The following is a 12212-nucleotide window of genomic DNA, read 5'->3' on the forward strand; positions in this document are numbered from 1 at the left end:
AGTTCACTGTAGTGATGTACAGGTCACACAATGCAGTGTCAGTTACCTGTTGTGTAAGATGCAGGTGTCCCCCACTGGTACAGTTTGTGGATGGCTGGGTGTCTGTGTGACCAATGTAAATCCAGAAAATGCTGGAAATACTCACTGGATGCAGGCTGACATCAGTACTTTGAGCATTTTCTGTTTTTATTTTTGATTTCCAGCATTTCCATATTTGAATTTCATTCTTGTTTATTTGTATAAACAGTTGTAAGGTTCTGTGCCCTTACAGTACAGTGCCAGCTGTTGTAAAACTCTGTGCCCTTACAGTACAGTGCTGGCTGTAATAAAGGTCTGTGCCCTTACAGTACAGTGCTGATGATGTTTATAGGTCAGAGTTACAGTGCGATGCTGGGATTGTCCAGTGTTGTGTTTTGTTAAATCTCTGCCCCTGTATTAGAGAGCTGGGTGTTGTACTGGTCTGTGTCCTCACTGGCCGGTGCTGTGCTCTGGCAGCACAGTGTGCTTGGGATACATTACAGTGTTTTTACAGAAGTGTGTCCTTGTTACACAAACACTGTCTCACCCTGGAATTTAAACACAGGTGGTGGAGGAAAGGAGAGGAAGAGACCATTTGACCCATCGAGTTGTGCTGCCTCCCGGTACAACAACCCCATCAGTCCCATTCCCCACTCTTTCCCCATAGCTCTGCCAGTTATTTCCCCAGAAGGAACTGTCCAATTCCCCTTTGAACACGCTGTTTGGGTGTTCCCACCACCCCTGCAGGCAGTGAGCCCCAGATGAGAACCACACTCAGAAGAACACAAGACAACAGGAGCAGGAGTTGCCCACCTGGCCCCTCACACCTGCCCCAACATTCACTGTGACCGGGGCTGATCTGTCCCAGGCCACAACTCCCCTTCTGTTCCAATTCCACATCCCCCTCACTTCCCTCATCTTTCCACCATGTATCTTCCTCCTCTTTCCATCTCTCCAGTCATCCAGCCTCCATCCGCTCCGGGGCAGAGAATCCCAAACATTCCCCACCCTCTGCGAGAAGTTGCTGCACATCAGCTTTAAATGGCCCCTCCCTGACCGTGTAACTCTGTCCCCTCATTCCAGGTGCTCCCACTGGTGGAAACACCTCACCACCTCCCCTGTCTTCACCTGGATGGGCCGTGAGTGTTTCAGTGATATCACCTCTCATTTTCTTAAACCCCAAAGAACTTGGATCTACTTTCTCCAGAACCTTGGGATCGGACAACCCTCTGATCCCAAGGATTATCCTGTTGAATCCCTTTGGGACTGACCCCAATGCCAGCAGAGCCGTTCTTCAGTAAGGGGACCAGAACTGTGCCCAGTACTCCAGGTGTGGCCTCACCAACTCCCTGTACAACTGCAACAACACTTCCCTATTTCTAATCTCCAACCCTCCCATCACAAATACCAACAGACCATTTCCCTCCCGTACTGCTTGCTGCACCCAGCTACTGAACTGCAGTGATTCACACGAGAAAACCTAGATCCCTCTGTACCTCACCCCTCTATAACGTCTCCCCATTTAGATCACAACCTGCCCCTTGATTCCTATGACTGAAGTCTATGACCTCACACTTCCCCACATTAAACTCCATTGACCAAGTGTTCTCCCACACACCAACTTCTCTCTATCCTGCTGCAGAGACCAAATGTCCCCACCACAACATGCCCTCCCACCTGTTTCCCTTTTGCTGACAGACTTGGATACCTCACCCTCTGCTCCCTCCTCCAGGTGATTAATATTGATGGTAAGTAATTGAGGACCCAGAACTGATCCTTGGGACACTCCACTGGTTACATCCTCCCAGCCTGAAACACACCTGCTTATTCCATCTCTGTCTTCTGTGTGATAACCAGTCTTCAGCCCATGTTAACACACATCCCCAGCACTGTGAGCTCTGGTCTTGTGCACCAGCCTTTTATGTGGCACTTTGTCAAGTGCCTTCCAGAAATCCAAACACACCACATCTACAGGTTCCCTTCTAACATCTCGAACAACTCTGGCATATTGGTCAAAGTTGCCCAGCTGTTGATGTTGACAGAGTTACTGAGGGGTGCAGCACAGACACAGCCCTTTCAGCCCATCGTGTCCATGCCCACCATTGTACTTCTCCATCCTGGTCCCAGTGACCCCATTTGTTCCATATCCTCCTCTGCCTTGGTGATTCAGGGGCTGGTCTGGGTACATGTAAAATGTTGTGGGTGAACCTGCCTCCATCTCCTCAGGCGGCACATTCCTGATTCCTTCTGCTCTCTGTATGTGAGGGATATCACCCTCGGGTCCCCTCTGAACCTCCTCCCTCTCACACTTCACCTCCGCTCTGTGGATTCAGACTCCCCCACATAGGGAAAATATTCTTTCTATTTACTTTATTGTTCCTGCTCATACTTTTGTGTCCCTCTATCAGATCACCCCTCTTCCTCCTCCCCTCCAGGAACAATGAACCCAGTACAATCAAGGTCTACTTGTACCTGAAATACTCCAATCCAGACACCATCTCACCTGCACCCCCTCCAGTGCAGTCCCTTCCCTCTGTGTGGTGACCAGAACTGCACCCAGTGCTCCAGCTGTCCCCTTCCCAATGGTGGATGAAGCTGTTACCTGCTGTCCCTGCTCTTCTGGTCTCTGCAGCAGCTGATGAAGGCAAACATCCTATGTACATCCTTCACCATCCCATCTACCTGTGCTGCCACTTTCAGGGATCTGTGGTCCCTCTGTTACCTGACACTCCCAGGGGCCCCACCATTTAATTGGTACGTCTGACTCCAGTTAAACTTCCCCAGTGCATCACCCCACTCGTGTCAGGATTAAAGTCTATCTGCCGTTCCTCTACCTGATGTTCCAGCTGCTGAATCTCATGTTGTGGTCTGAGACCATCCTCCTCACCGTCGACATCACCACAGATGTTTGTGTCAGCCACAGAATGACTGATCACCCCTCCTACATTCACAGCCAAGTTGTTCCTTGGTGTGTATCACAGCCATCAGTGATGGCAGCACCAACCTCTGTGGGACACCACTGGTCCCAGACTTCCACTGGGAAAACCAACCCTCCACCACCTCTCTCTGCATCCTATCAACAAGCTCATTTTAGATCCAATTTGCCAACGTGCCTCGGATCCCATGGGCTATAACTTTCTGAGCCAACCTTCCATGGCTGAAATGTCACAGAGTCGGAGAGTTATACAGCAGGGAAACAGTCCTTTGGCGCAACTTATCTGTGCTGAACCTTTGCCTCCTTGAGCTAGTTTCATTTGCCTGTATTTGGCCATATCCCTCGAAACCTTTCCCATCCATGGACCTGTCCAAATGTATTTTAAATGCTGTAATTGTACCCACCTATGCCACTTCCTCTGGCAGCTCATTCCCTATACCCACCACCCTTTGTGTGGGGAAAAATTTGCTTCTCATGACCCATTTAAATCCCCCCCCCACCTTAAAATTCTGCTCTCCAGTTTTAGCCTCCCCTACCCTGGGGAGAAAGGTTGTGACCATCCACCTCATCTATGCCCCTCATAGATCGTCCCTGATGTATCTGCCCCCACAACCTATGCCTCCTGTGCTCCAGGCAAAAATGCCCCATCATCTCAAGACAGGTTAACATCTTTTTGAATCTTTTCTGCACCCTTTCCAGCTTACGGACATCCTTCTTGTACATGGAACATAAAACACAGTACAGGCCCTTCAGCCCCCAATGTTGTGCCAACATTTTATCCTGCTCTAAGATCTATCTCACCCTTCCTTCCTGCATAGACCCCTATTTCTCTATCATTCATGTGTCTATCTAAGAGTCTCTTTAATGTCCCTGATGTATCTGCCCCTACAACCTCTGCCAGCAGTGCATTCCATGCACCCACCACTCTCTGTGTAAAAAAAAAACTTACCCCTGACATCCCCCTTATAGTTTCCTCCAATCACCTTAACATTCTGAATCCACGCAGCCAAGTTTCACTGGATTCTAGCTTGGTGGCCAGAACTGCACACAGTACGCCCACCAGCACAACCCCAATCACTGCAGTACAACAACATGATGATCACTTTGCACTAAAGTGAACTTCATTTTTTGTTTGAATTGTGTTCTTTCTTAGAAAAATTATGTGTAATTGATGTTTAATTGATGTTTTTCTTTAGAATGCTGTTTATCTGAAGCTCCGTCTGTGTGATGCTGCTGCAGGTAAGTTCTTCATTGCACCTGTGCACACATGAACTTGTGCACATCGCCATAAACTCGACTTATCGAGTCACAGAGTAACACAGCACAGAAACAGACCTTTGACCCAACTCGTCCGTGCCGACCAGGGTGCCCATCTAAGCTAATCCCATTTGCCCATCTTTGGGCCACATCCCTCTGAACCCTGCCCCCCCCCCCCCCCATCCATGTACTTATCCAAATGTCTTTTAACCTTTGCTGTTGTACAATGATGTAACGTGATGGACTCCTGCACTCAGTGATAAAAACATGCACGTCATATACCGCCTTCACCCTGTCCACTTGTGTTGCCACTTTCAGGGAATGATGTACTTGTACCCGGAGATGTCTCAGTCCTACGTCACTCTCCAGGGCCCTGCCATTTACTGTGTAAGTCCTGACAGGGTTTCACTTACCAGACACTTTGCACTCGTCCAATCTGCCATTCCTGCACTCACTTTCCCAGTTGATCTGGATCCTGTTGTAATCTCAGAGAACCTTCTTCACCGTCCAGTATAGCATCATTTTTGGTGTCTGTGCAAACTTACTAACTGAGGAAGTCACTGATTGGTGATGGACCCCCTGTTGTTTGCCATCTATATTCCCATCCAAATCATTAATATAGATGTCAAACAGCAGGGGACCCGTCACCAATCTCTGTGCACATCACTGGTCACAGGCCTCTAATAACAAAAAGAACCCTCCACTACCACCCTCTGACTCCTTCCACCAAGCTAATTTTGTATCCAGTTAGGTTGCTCACCCTGGACCCATGTGATCTGACCTACCAACCAGCAGCACCTTGTCAAAGGCCTCACTGAAGTCCTTGTCCTGCCTTTGTCAATTCTTTTGGTCACCTCTTTGAAACTCAAAACTCGTAGGACATGATTTCCCCCACACAGCCATGCTGACTATCCTGAGTCAGTCCCTGTCTTTCCAACTGCAGGTATGTTAGATCCTGTCCCTCAGAATCCCCTCCAGTAACCTTTCCACCACTGATGCCAGGCTCACCGGCCGGTGGTTCCCTGACTTGTCCTTGCAGCCCTTCTTAAATACTGGCACATTAGCCCCCTTCCAGTCTTCTGGTACCTCACCCATAGTTAAAGATGATACAGATACCTCTGCCAGGGCCTCACCCATGGCTCATGATGGTTCAAATATCTTGGCCAGCACCCCAGCAATTTGTTCCTGGCTTTCCACCATGTCCCTGGAAAGTCCTCACTGAAGCCCATATACAGACATGCACAATGCTGCCCTCATTAGTATGCACCATCACCTCTGGAAAACATTCAATCAAATCAGTGAGATGGGATTTCCAGGAATTGGAATTGGTTTGTTAACTGTCATGTGTTCTGAAGTACAGTGAAAAACTTGTCTTGTATACTGTTCACAAAGCGATCCCCCTCACTTCAGTATACTTCACTGCCCCAATTCCCCACTCCACCAGCTGAATGAAGCTCTCTCCCAGTGGAGAGACAGCCGGTTCACTGGGCCCGGAGTGGGGAAATGGGGAACTTCAGAACGGCTGCCACTTCCAGAGTACTGACCCACAGAGGAGCAGTTTAATTTCCAGCCATTAATGTCACAACCCCGCTCTTTCTGACCTGATGCCACCCAGTCTGTGTTCCACAGTGCCGTTTGACTCTGGACTTTACCGATGTGTAAACAGAACAACCGGTGACCAAGTGATGCTCATGTTTGTGTCTTAACATTTATCTACAAACCCACCCTCCCACCACATATCCCTGCAGAATTTTCAATAATTGGCTAAAAATCTCATCCACCTGGTTCTCCGAAATATTATCGAATATTGTTGGGAAGAAAGTGTTAACATTTCAGGCCAATGACATTTCATCAGATCTCTGGGTCACTGCTCCCTCTGTGAGGGAGTGGGTGGCTCCAAGAAGAGCCTTTGTGTTGTGCTTGGGAAAAAGGGGCAAGTTCTTCAGCCACTGAAGCCATAGAGAGTGTGGCCCTGGTGTTTCAGAGCATACACCACATCCACAGCAGTGACCAACTTGTTCTTGGCATGCTCAGTGTAGGTGACCGCATCCCTGATCATATTCTCCAGGAAAATCTTCAGCACCCCATGGGTCTCCTCGTAGATCAGACCCGAGATGTGCTTGATGCTGCCAGGCTGAGCCAGGCCCAGATGGCTGATTTGGTGATGCCCTGGATGTCATCACTGAGCACTTTATGGTGCTGCTTGGCTCCACCTTTGCTTAGTCCTTTGCCTCCTTTTCTTCTGCCAGACATGATGCTGCTTCACGCAAGTACCTGTTCAATGACACACCGACTGCTGCTGTCTCCTTTTATACACAGCGGACCAACCTGCCCGAGAAAGGTGCACAGAGAGAGAGAGAGGGGTGGGAAGGAGAGGAGAGGAGGCAGACAGAGTGGACAGCGGCTTCTCATCTTCCAGTTCCACCCCCACTTTTCTACAACCACCAATTTCCAATGGTTTCCCCACAGCAGAGTGGAAACACAGCACTCGGGACAAACTCTCTCACACACCGTGTCCATGTTGAAGGATTTCCCAGTTTCACTGCCTCTCCTGCTCCTGAATTATCAGAAATCCATCTCTGTTTGACAAACAAACACTTGATGGACCGGGTGAGAGTGATGTCTGTCCCTCCCTGGGCCCATGAACAGGGCAGTGCACCCTCGTCACACACAGCAGTTAGTGGGGGAGGGTGCAGAGAGCTCTAGTGATGTGAAGATTAATTCATTAAATATAAATCTGGGAGAGTTGTGGTACCAGATAGTGAGGGGGGAATGAAAAATCGTGGTCATGGGAAGGGGCAGGAATTATAAGCAGATCTGTGCTCCTGGTGAGTTCCACAGTGCAGTTACAGTTGTGGTGAAGAAGCTGGTGCAGGAGGGAGGGCTTCAGGTACAGGGATCATTGGGCTCTCTTCCAGGGCAGGTGAGACCGGGACAAGGAGGTCGGGTTCCACCTAAACTGGAGAGGAACCAATGCCCTCACAGGGAGTTTCACTGGTGCTAGTCAGAAGGGTTTAAACCAGTGTGGCAGGGGTTGGGGAACAGAGCTGCAGGTCAGCAGGTGGGGGGACTGAGGGGAAGGTCATGGTTGGGAACAGTCAGCCTGATGGGGAAGATGGGTAGGGCCAGGTAAATGAACACAGTGGGACTGAGCGGCTGAAGTGTGTGTGTTTCAGGGGATGGGACACTTTGGGTAAGGCAGGTGGCCTCAGAGCCTGGATCGGTGCAGGGAACTGTGATGCTGTGACCAGTACAGAGACCTTGTTGTGAGAGGGATGGGACTGGCAGCTCAGCATCCCAGGGTATCGATGTTTCAGACGTGATGGAGAGGAAGGTAGAAGAGGAGGTGCATCAGTGATCAGGGAAAGTGTGACAGCTGCAATCAGAGAGGACAGACTGGAGGGCTCATCCACCAAGGCAATGTGGGCAGACCTCAGGAATAAAGAAGGTGCTTTCATTCTGATGGGGTTCTACTGTTGGCCTCCCAACAGCCAGTGTGACAGAGAGACACAGATATGTGGCCAGGTTATGGAAAGATGCAAAAGCTTGTCATGGTGAGAGATTTTAACTTCCCCAATAAATGACCAAGACTTCCTCAGTGCAAGAGGCTGAGATGTTCCAGAATATGTTTGGTGCATTCTGAAGGGTTTCTTGAAGCAAACTGGAGATGGTTCACTGGAAGATGGACCAGACTGGACCTTGTATTGGGAAATGAGCCTGGCCAAGTGACTGGGATTTCAGTGGGCAGCATTTTGGGAAATGTGGCCACAACTTCTTACAATTATAGACACATGAGTAAGGATCAGTCTGGACCTCAGGGGAGGAGGGGGAGGGATAAACTGGGGGAAGAAAAGTTACAATATTATTGGGCAGGTGCTGGGGGTCTACACTGGAAGCAGCTGTTGGTGGACAAGTCCACATTTGGCATGTGGGAGTCGATTAAAGACCAGCTGATGGGAATTCAGGACTGGTGTGTTCCAGTCATGGGGAAAGACAAGGGGGGCAATGTTTGGGAACCTTGGATGATGAGAGATGTTGGGAAGTTAATCCAGAAGAGAAAGGAAGCAGATGTCAGGTGCAGGAAGCTGAAATCAGACAGGGCCTGAAAGGAACATAAAGGAAGCAGGAGAGCGGTCGTGCAGGGAATGAGGAGGGGTAAACGGGCCATGAAATGTCCTTGATGCGTAGGATTAAGGGAAATCCAAGGGCATTTTATACACACATTAAAAACAAGATGGTTGCTATGGCGAGTGTTGGACCTCTCAAGATCAAAGCAGGGAACTTCTGCCTGGAGTCAGAGGATGTGGACGAGGCACTAATGAGTACTTCACATCGGTGTTCACTAAGGAAAAGGACATGGGGGATGGTGAGAGCAGTGTGGGGAATGCTGATCACCTCAGGCATGTTGAGATCACAGAGGTGGGGTCGGGTTTTCCCCTGGGGTAAAAATGTTAAATACTCAAGGGCACAGCTTTAAGTTTAAATGAGATGTGTCGGGTAAGGTTTTGTTTTACACAGAGAGCAGTTGGTGCCTGGAATGAGCTGCCAGGGGTGGGAGTGGAAGCAGACATGATAGCAGCATTTCTGAGGCATTTTGACAGGCACAGGAACATGTAGGGAAATGGATCATGTGCAGGGAGACAGGTAGTTTAGTTTAGCATCATGGCTGGTGCACACATTGTGGGCCAAAGGGCCTGTTTCTGTGTTGTGCTGTTCCATATTGTACAGTGATGACTGTGTTCAATCCAAGAGCTGTTGCAGGGACATAGTTGTAGGGTGACTGGGACTGGGAACTCAATATACCAGGATATTCAGTGTTCCACAGGAATAGGCAAAAGGGAAAAGAGGAGGGTGGCCTTGTTGATCAAGTGGGGGTGGGGGGTGTAGATGTAGGGACGGTGATGGGGAATTGGCTTGTGGGGAAATAGTAAACAGCATGGAAAAGAATGCATAGGTGGGAGTGGTCTCTGGACCCCCAGGTGTTGCCTCTCGATGGGACAGAGCATGAGTGGGGAAATATCAAAGGGAGGGGAGAAGGGAACTGTGACTGTCATGGGTGGTTTAATCTGTGTATTGATTAAGCTCATCAAACTGACAAGGTGCCGTGGGAGAGGAATGTGTGGAGTGGTCAGGGACTGTTCCTTACAGCAGTGTGTTATACAACCTACCCAGAGACAGGACATGTTAGATGTGGGTCTGTGTAATCAGGTGGGATCAATGAGAGATCCTGTGGTGCAGGATCCCTGAGCAAGAAGTGATCACAAGGTGGGAGAATTCCAGACACAGTGTGAGGGTGAACACCCGGCTCCAGAATCAATGTCCTCAACAGGAATAAGGGCAGTTCCACGGGTGTGAGGGTGGAGCTGTCTGGGGTGGACGGGGTAAATAGGGACAGGGCAGTGGGTGAGCAGTGGCAGATGTTTAAACAGCTGGTTCATCGTGCTCAGCAGATGTTGATCCTAATTAGACAGGGGGATCCAGGAGAAAGATGAACCTTCTGTGGTCAACAAAGGAGGTTGAGGGAAATAATAATCCAGGAGCACATTAAATGGCAAGGGCTGGTGGTGGACCAGAGGCCTGGGGAGTTCTCAGGAACCTGTGACAAGAGACTCAAAAACTGAAACTAACAAGGAAATGGCAGATAGATTAACTCAACACTGAGATCAGTGTTCATGATGGGGACACAGCAAACATCCCAAAGATATCTGATGGGTGAAATTTCAACATCTGTAACAATTCCATTATGAGGGGAAAACTAATGGGACCAAAAGCAATCGTCATGGTGTATGTATATGGTGTATTGTCCTTCATCAATCGGGGAATTGAATTTAGGAGTCGAGAGGTATTGTTGCAGCTATGTAGGTCCCTGGTCAGACCCCACTTGGAGTAATGTGCTCAGTTCTGGTCACCTCACTACAGGAAAGATGTGGAAGCCATAGGGAGGGTGCAGACGAGATTTACTAGGATGCTGCCTGGAATGCGGAGCATGCTTTATGAAAGCAGGTTGAGGGAATTCGGCCTTTTCTCCTTGGAGAGATGGAGGATGGGGGGGACCTGATAGAGGTGTATAAGATGATGAGAGTTATTGATAGGGTAGATAGTCAGAGGTTTTTCACCAGGGCTGAATTGGTGGCCACAAGAGGACATAGGTTTAAGATGCTGGGGAGTAGATATAGAGGAGATGTCAGGGGTAAGTTTTTTTTTACTCAGAGAGTGGTGAATGTGTGGAATGGGCTGCCAGAAATGGTGGTGGAGGCTAATACGATAGGGTCTTTCAAGAGACTGTTAAATAGGTATATGGAGCTGAGTAAAATATAGGGCTATGGGTAAGCCTAGTAATTTCTAGGGTAGGGACATGTTCTGCACAGCTTTGTGGGCTGAAGGGCCTGAATTGTGCCATAATTGTTCTACATTCTATGTTCTATGTCACCTGGTCCCAAAAACCTGCACTCAAGTGTTTTAATGGAAGTGGCCGGAGAGATGTTGGAGACACGAGTTGAAGTTTGTCAAAACTCACTGTGTTCCAGGAAGGTCCCAGTGGGTTTCAGAACCTCAGATGTGACCCCCATTGTTGGAGAAGGGTGGAAGACAAAAAGCAGGGAACTGTGGTGCTGTTAACTTCACATCTGTTGTTGGCACCGTGCTGGAGTTTGGAATCAATGGAGAAATAACAGCTCATTTAGAAAAGTTTAACGTCATCAAACTGAGTCCACATGGTTCAGAGCCACAGAGTCACACAGCACGGGAACAGGCCCTTCGGCCCATCTGCTCCATGCCAACCAGGATTAACAACTAAGCCGGTCCCATTTGCCTACATTTGGCCCATATCCCTCTGAGCCTTTCCCATCCATGGACCTGTCCAAGTACATTTTAAATGTTGTTAATGTACCTGCCTCAATCACTTCATCTGGCAGCTCATTCCATGTACTGACCACCCTCTGGGTGAAAAAATAGCCCAACAGGTTCCCAGTAAATCTCTCCCCTCTCAGCTTCAACCTTGGCTGTCTAGTTCCTGATTCCCCAACCCTGGTAAAAAGACTGTGCATATTGATCCTATCGATGTCCCTCATTATTTTATACACCTCTGTAATATCATGACCCACTCTCCTCCACTCCAAGGAAAACAGTGCCAACCTGCTCGACCCTCAAGTCCTGGCAACATCAAAGTAAATCTCTGTATTCTGTCCAGCTCAATGGCATCTTTCCTAAGGGCCAAAAGCCTTCTTCACCACCCTGTTGACCAACGACCTGGTTTCCAACACTCTCACCTGGTTTGGTGAAGGGAAACACATCTTTGACGAATATGCCACAGTTGTTCGAGATGTTAGAAGGGAGCCTGTAGATGTGGTGTGTTTGGATTTTCAGAAGGCATTTGACGAGTTTCCACAAAACCAGAGCTCACAGTACTGGGGGAGGTGTGTTAACATGGACTGAAGACTGGTTATCACATAAAACACAGAGACAGAATAAACCGGTCTGTTTCAGGCTGGGAGGATGTAACTAATAGAGTGTCCCAAGGATCAGTTCTGGGCCCTCAATTATTTACTGCTGATATTTATCACCTGGAGGCGGGGGCAGAGTATCCAAGTCTGTCAGTGACAGGGAACAGGCAGGAGGACATGTTGTGGTGTGGGCATTTGTTCTCTGCAACAGGATATAGAGGGGTTGGGTGTGTGGGAGAAAACTTGGTTAGTAGTGTTTAACATGGGAAAGTGTGCAGCCATGCACTGCCATGTGGAATCGAAGGGCAGACTGTTATGGATGTGGAGAGAATGTGTAAACGTTTGAAATAGAGAGGGATCCAGGTGTTGTCCTGCACAAGTTACAAAGGAAGTAACGGACAGGTGCAGCAAGTGGTTCAGAAGGCAAATGGCATGTTGACATTTATTGCTGGTTGGTTGGTGCGGAGAAACAGAGAAGTGTTGTTACAGTGGTCAGGACACACACAGTGAATGGGAGGGTCCCGGGGAGTGTCAGTGAACAGTGAGACCTTGGGGTACAG

At 48.8% G+C, this 12212-nt stretch overlaps 1 pseudogene; it reads right to left on the minus strand.

Annotated features, from left to right (window-relative positions):
• Positions 1-6152: 6152 nt before the first annotated feature.
• LOC127586565 (histone H4-like) lies at positions 6153-6478 on the minus strand (annotated as a pseudogene).
• Positions 6479-12212: the final 5734 nt, after the last annotated feature.

The sequence above is a fragment of the Pristis pectinata genome, chromosome 37, assembly GCF_009764475.1.
Source record: "Pristis pectinata isolate sPriPec2 chromosome 37, sPriPec2.1.pri, whole genome shotgun sequence".
NCBI classification, from domain to species: Eukaryota; Metazoa; Chordata; class Chondrichthyes; order Rhinopristiformes; family Pristidae; genus Pristis; species Pristis pectinata.